Source organism: Arachis ipaensis, chromosome B4 (assembly GCF_059453495.1).
Source record: "Arachis ipaensis isolate K30076 ecotype BB chromosome B4, ASM5945349v1, whole genome shotgun sequence".
In the NCBI taxonomy this organism is placed as follows: domain Eukaryota; kingdom Viridiplantae; phylum Streptophyta; class Magnoliopsida; order Fabales; family Fabaceae; genus Arachis; species Arachis ipaensis.
Window position 1 is genome coordinate 97,477,169 of NC_142439.1, and position 6,261 is coordinate 97,483,429.

The 6,261-nt window shown below is 37.2% G+C and overlaps 1 non-coding gene across 1 annotated transcript; it reads right to left on the reverse strand.

The window, feature by feature from the left end:
• Nucleotides 1-2,682: 2,682 nt before the first annotated feature.
• Nucleotides 2,683-2,790, reverse strand: LOC148568493 (small nucleolar RNA R71). Its single transcript, XR_015882079.1, has one exon. It is a non-coding gene; the product is annotated as a small nucleolar RNA R71 (small nucleolar RNA).
• Between the last annotated feature and the right edge of the window lie 3,471 nt (nt 2,791-6,261).

Here is a 6,261-nt window from a genome sequence, read left to right on the forward strand (position 1 = left end):
TATTAATTTCGAAAACTCCATAACTATTTTATATCCGCCTGATTGAGATTTACAAGGTGACCATAGCTTGCTTCATACCAACAATCTCCGTGGGATCGACCCTTACTCACGTAAGGTTTATTACTTGGACGACCCAGTGCACTTGCTGGTTAGTTATGCGAAGTTGTGAAGATATGTTTAGACCATGGTTCTGTGCATCCGTTTTTGGTGCCATCGCCAGGGAATCAATTTCGAACAATAATTCACAACCTGAGTAACAATTTCGCATACCAAGTTTTTGGCGCCGTTGCTGGGGATTGTTCGAGTTTGGACAACTGACGGTTCATCTTGTTGCTCAGATTGGGTAACTTTCTTTTCGTTTTCTTTTCAAAAAGTTTTCAAAAATCTTTCAAAAAATCCCTTTTAAAAATTTCTCCCTTGTTTTCGAAAAAAATTTTTAAAATAAAAATGTTTTCAAAAAAATATATTTTTCTTCAGAATTTTTAAGAATGAATTCTAGTGTTTCATGAAGCATGTTGAAGTCTGGCTGGCTGTAAAGCCATGTCTAATTCTTCTGGATAGGGCATGTCAGCCATGTCATGTCTGAGTTACATACTAAAGCTTGGCTGGCTATTAAGCCATGCCTAACCCTTTGATTGGAGCTTTAGTCTAAAGAGCATAAGATTCCTAAAATTCATATTAAAAATTTTGGAATCCTTATTTTTCTTTTTCAAAATGATTTTCGAAAAAAATACAAAAAAATTAGAAAATCATAAAAATCAAAAATATTTTTTGTGTTTCTTGTTTGAGTCTTGAGTCATGTTATAAGTTTGGTGTCAATTGCATGTTCATCTTGCATTTTTCGAAAAAATTCATGCATTCATAGTGTTCTTCATGATCTTCAAGTTGTTCTTGGTAAGTCTTCTTGTTTGATCTTTGCATCTGCATGTTTTGTGTCTTTTCTTGTTTTTCATATGCATTCCTGAATTCTTTATGTCTAAGCATTAAAGAATTCTAAGTTTGGTGTCTTGCATGTTTTCTTTGCATTAAAAATTTTTCAAAAATATGTTCTTGATGTTCATCATGATCTTCATAGTGTTCTTGGTGTTCATCTTGACATTCATAGCATTCTTGCATGCATTCATTGTTTTGATCCATAACTTTCATGCATTGCATCATTTTTCTTGTTTTTCTCTCTCATCATAAAAATTCAAAAATCAAAAAAATTATCTTTCCTTTTTTCTCTCATAAAATTCGAAAATTTGGATTGACTTTTTCAAAAATTTTCAAAATTCAATTGTTTCTTATGAGTCAAATCAAATTTTCAATTTAAAAATCTTATCTTTTTCAAAATCTTTTTCAAAAATCAAATCTTTTTCATTTTTCTTAGTTATTTTCGAAAATTTCAAAAATATTTCTCAAAAATCTTTTTCTTAATTTTACATCATATTTTCGAAAATAACATCACCAATTAATGTTTTGATTCAAAAATTTTAAGTTTGTTACTTACTTGTTAAGAAAGATTCAAACTTTAAGTTCTAGAATCATATCTTGTGATTTCTTGTGAATTAAGTCATTAATTGAGATTTTAAAAAAATCAAATCTTTTTCAAAAACTAATTTCTATCATATCTTTTCAAAAATATCTTCTTATCTTACCTTTTTCAAAAAAAAGTGATTGCAAAATATCTTTTCTAACTTCCTAACTTCTTATCTTTTCAAAATTTGTTTCAACTAACTAACTAACTTTTTGTTTGTTTCTTATCCTTTTCAAAACCACCTAACTAACTCTCTCTCTCTCTCTCTAATTTTCGAAAATATCTTCCCTCTTTTTCAAAAAATTCTTTTTAATTAACTAATTATTTTAATTTTTGATTTTTTTTATTTTCGAAAATTACTAACCTTTTTCAAAAAAACTATTTTCGAAAATCACTAACTCTTTTTCAAAAATTATTTTCGAAATTCTCCCTCTCTCATCTCATTCTAATTATTTATTCATCTACTAACATCTCTTCCTCACATCACTCACCAAATTTGAACCCCCTCTTCCATTTGTGTTCGAATTTTTTCTTCTTCTTTTCTTCTACTCACACAGGGACCTCTATACTGTGGTATAAAGGATCCCTATTATTATTATTATTATTTTTTTCTGTGCCCTCTTCTTTGTCATATGAGCAGGAGCAAGGACAAGAATATTCTTGTTGAAGCAGATCCAGAACCTGAAAGGACTCTGAAGAGGAAACTAAGAGAAGCTAAATTACAACAATCCAGAGATAACCTCTCAGAAATTTTCGAACAGGAAGAGGAGATGGCAGCCGAAAATAATAATAATGCAAGGAGGATGCTTGGTGACTTTACTGCACCAAATTCCAATTTACATGGAAGAAGCATCTCCATTCCTGCCATTGGAGCAAACAACTTTGAGCTGAAACCTCAATTAGTTTCTCTGATGCAGTAGAACTGCAAGTTTCATGGACTTCCATCTGAAGATCCTTTTCAGTTCTTAACTGAATTCTTGCAGATATGTGATACTGTTAAGACTAATGGAGTAGATCCTGAAGTCTACAGGCTCATGCTTTTCCCTTTTGCTGTAAGAGACAGAGCTAGAGTGTGGTTGGACTCTCAACCCAAAGACAGCTTGAACTCTTGGGATAAGCTGGTCACGGCTTTCTTAGCCAAGTTCTTTCCTCCTCAAAAGCTGAGCAAGCTTAGAGCTGATGTTCAAACCTTCAGACAGAAAGAAGGTGAATCCCTCTATGAAGCTTGGGAAAGATACAAGCAGCTGACCAAAAAGTGTCCTTCTGACATGCTTTCAGAATGGACCATCCTGGATATATTCTATGATGGTTTATCTGAGCTATCAAAGATGTCATTGGATACTTCTGCAGGTGGATCCATTCACCTAAAGAAAACGCCTGCAGAAGCTCAAGAACTCATTGACATGGTTGCTAATAACCAGTTTATGTACACTTCTGAGAGGAATCCTGTGAGTAATGGGACGCCTATGAAGAAGGGAGTTCTTAAAATTGATACTCTGAATGCCATATTGGCTCAGAATAAAATATTGACTCAGCAAGTCAATATGATTTCTCAGAGTTTGAATGGAATGCAAGCTGCATCCAACAGTACTCAAGAGGCATCTTCTGAAGAAGAAGCTTATGATCCTGAGAACCCTACAATAGCAGAGTTAAAATACATGGGTGAACCATATGGAAACACCTACAATCCATCATGGAGAAATCACCCAAATCTCTCATGGAAGGATCAAAAGCCTCAACAAGGCTTTAATAATGGTGGAAGAAACAGGTTTAGCAATAGCAAGCCTTTTCCATCATCCACTCAGCAACAGACAGTGAATTCTGAGCAGAATCCATCTAGCTTAGCAAATTCAGTCTCTGATCTATCTAAGGCCACTGTGAGTTTCATGAATGAAACAAGGTCTTCCATTAGAAATTTGGAAGCACAAGTGGGCCAGCTGAGTAAAAGGATCACTGAAATCCCTCCTAGTACTCTCCCAAGCAATACAGAAGAGAATCCAAAAGGAGAGTGCAAGGCCATTGAATTAATTACCATGGCCGAACCCATAAGAGAAGAGAAGGACGTGAATCCCAAGGAGGAAGACCTCCTGGGACGTCCAGTGATCAATAAGGAGCTTCCCTCTGAGGAACCTAAGGAATCTGAGACTCATCTGGAGACCATAGAGATTCCATTGAACCTCCTTATGCCATTCATGAGCTCTGATGAGTATTCTTCTTCTGAAGAGAATGAGGATGTTACTGAAGAGCAAGCTGCCAAGTTCCTTGGTGCAATCATGAAGCTAAATGCCAAATTATTTGGTATTGAAACTTGGGAAGATGAACCTCCCTTGTTCACCAATGAACTAAGTAATCTGGATCAACTGACGTTGCCTCAGAAGAGACAGGATCCTGGAAAGTTTATAATACCTTGTACCATAGGCACCATGATCTTTAAGGCTCTGTGTGACCTTGGTTCAGGAATAAACCTCATGCCCCTCTCTGTAATAGAGAAACTGGGAATCTATGGGGTGCAAGCTGCTAAAATCTCATTAGAGATGGCAGACAATTCAAGAAAATAGGCTTATGGACAAGTAGAGGACGTGTTAGTAAAGGTTGAAGGCCTTTACATCCCTGCTGATTTCATAGTCCTGGATACTGGAAAGGAAGAGGATGAATCCATCATCCTAGGAAGACCTTTCCTAGCCACAGCAAGAGCTGTGATAGATGTGGACAGAGGAGAATTGATCCTTCAATTAAATAAGGACAACCTGGTGTTTACAACTCAAGGATCTCTCTCTGCATCCATGGAGAGGAAGCAGAAAAAGCTTCTCTCAAAGCAGAGTCAACCAAAGCCCCCACAGTCAAACTCTAAGTTTGGTGTTGGGAGGCCACAACCAAACTCTAATTTTGGTGTCAAACCCCCATATCCAAACTCCAAGTTTGGTGTTGGGAGGTCTCAACAAAGCTCTGCACATCTGTGAGGCTCCATGAGAGCCCACTGTCAAGCTATTGACATTAAAGAAGCACTTGTTGGGAGGCAACCCAATGTTTATTTATCTAATTTTGTTTTTGTTTTTCATGTTTTCTTAGGTTCATGATCATGTGGAGTCACAAAATAAACGAAAAATTTAGAAACAGAATCAAAAACAGCGAAAGAAAAATCACACCCTGGAGGAAGCACCTGTCTGGCGTTCAACGCCAGAACAGAGCATGGTTCTGGCGCTGAACGCCCAAAATGGGCAGTATCTGGGCACTGAACGCCCAAAATGGACAGCATCTGGGAGCTGAACGCCAGAACTGCACCCTGGAGAAGAGCTGGCGCTGAACGCCCAGAACAAGCATGGTTCTGGTGTTCAACGCCAGAAATAGGCAACAAATGGGTGTTGAACGCCCAAAATGGGCACCAACCTGGCGCTGAACACCCAGAGTTGTGTGCAAGGGCATTTTACATGCCTAATTTGGTGCAATGTTGTAATTCCTTGAACACCTCAGGATCTGTGGACCCCACAGGATCATCTCCGGATCTGTGAATCTCACAGGATCCCCACCCACCTCACCCTCTCTCTCTCCATTCATGGTCATTCCTTCTGTCATCCATTCACCACTCACATCCATACACACATCCCTCTATCTCCTCCATATCTTCTTCTTCTTCATCTATTCTTTCTTCTCTTGCTCGAGGGCGAGCAATATTCTAAGTTTGGTGTGGTAAAAGCATAAGCTTTTTGTTTTTCCATTACCATTAATGGCACCTAAGGCCAGAGAAACCTCAAGAAAGAGGAAAAGGAAGACAAATGCTTCCACCTCTGAGCCATGGGAGATGGAAAGATTCATCTCACAAGCCCATCACTAAGAAAAGGATGGAGCAAACAAGAGAGCACATTCATGAATCTCAACAGGCACATGAAGAAGCTCATCATCAAGAAATCCCTGAGATACATCAAGGGATGCACTTGCCTCCACAGAATTTTTGGGAGAAAATCAACACCTCCCTAGGAGAATTAAGTTCCAACATGGGACAATTAAGGGTGGAACATCAAGAACACTCCATCATCCTTCATGAAATTAGAGAAGATCAAAAAGCAATGAGGGAGGAGCAACAAAGACAAGGAAGAGACATAGAAGAGCTCAAGGACATCATTGGTTCCTCAAGAAGAAAACGCCACCATCACTAAGGTGGACTCATTCCTTGTTCTTACATTCTCTGTTTTTCGTTTTCTATGTTAAGTGCTTATCTGTGTTTATGTCTTCATTACATGATCATTAGTAGTTAGTAACTATGTCTTAAAGTTATGAATGTCCTATGAATCCATCACCTCTCTTAAATGAAAAATGTTTTAATTCAAAAGAACAAGAAGTACAGGAGTTTCGAATTTATCCTTGAACTTAGTTTAATCATATTGATGTGGTGACAATGCTTCTTGTTTTCTGAATGAATGCTTGAACAGTGCATATGTCTTTTGAAGTTGTTGTTTAAGAATGTTAAATATGTTGGCTCTTGAAAGAATGATGACAAGGAAACATGTTATTTGATAATCTGAAAAGTCATAAAAATGATTCTTGAAGCAAGAAAAAGCAGCAAAGAACAAAGCTTGCAGAAAAAAAAACAGGCGAAAAAAAAGAAAATAGAAAGAAAAAGAAAAAGCAAGCAGAAAAAGCCAAAGCTCTTAAAACCAAGAGGCAAGAGCAAAAAGCCAATAACCCTTAAAACCAAAAAGCAAGGGTAAATAAAGAGAATCCCAAGGCTTTGAGCATCAGTGGATAGG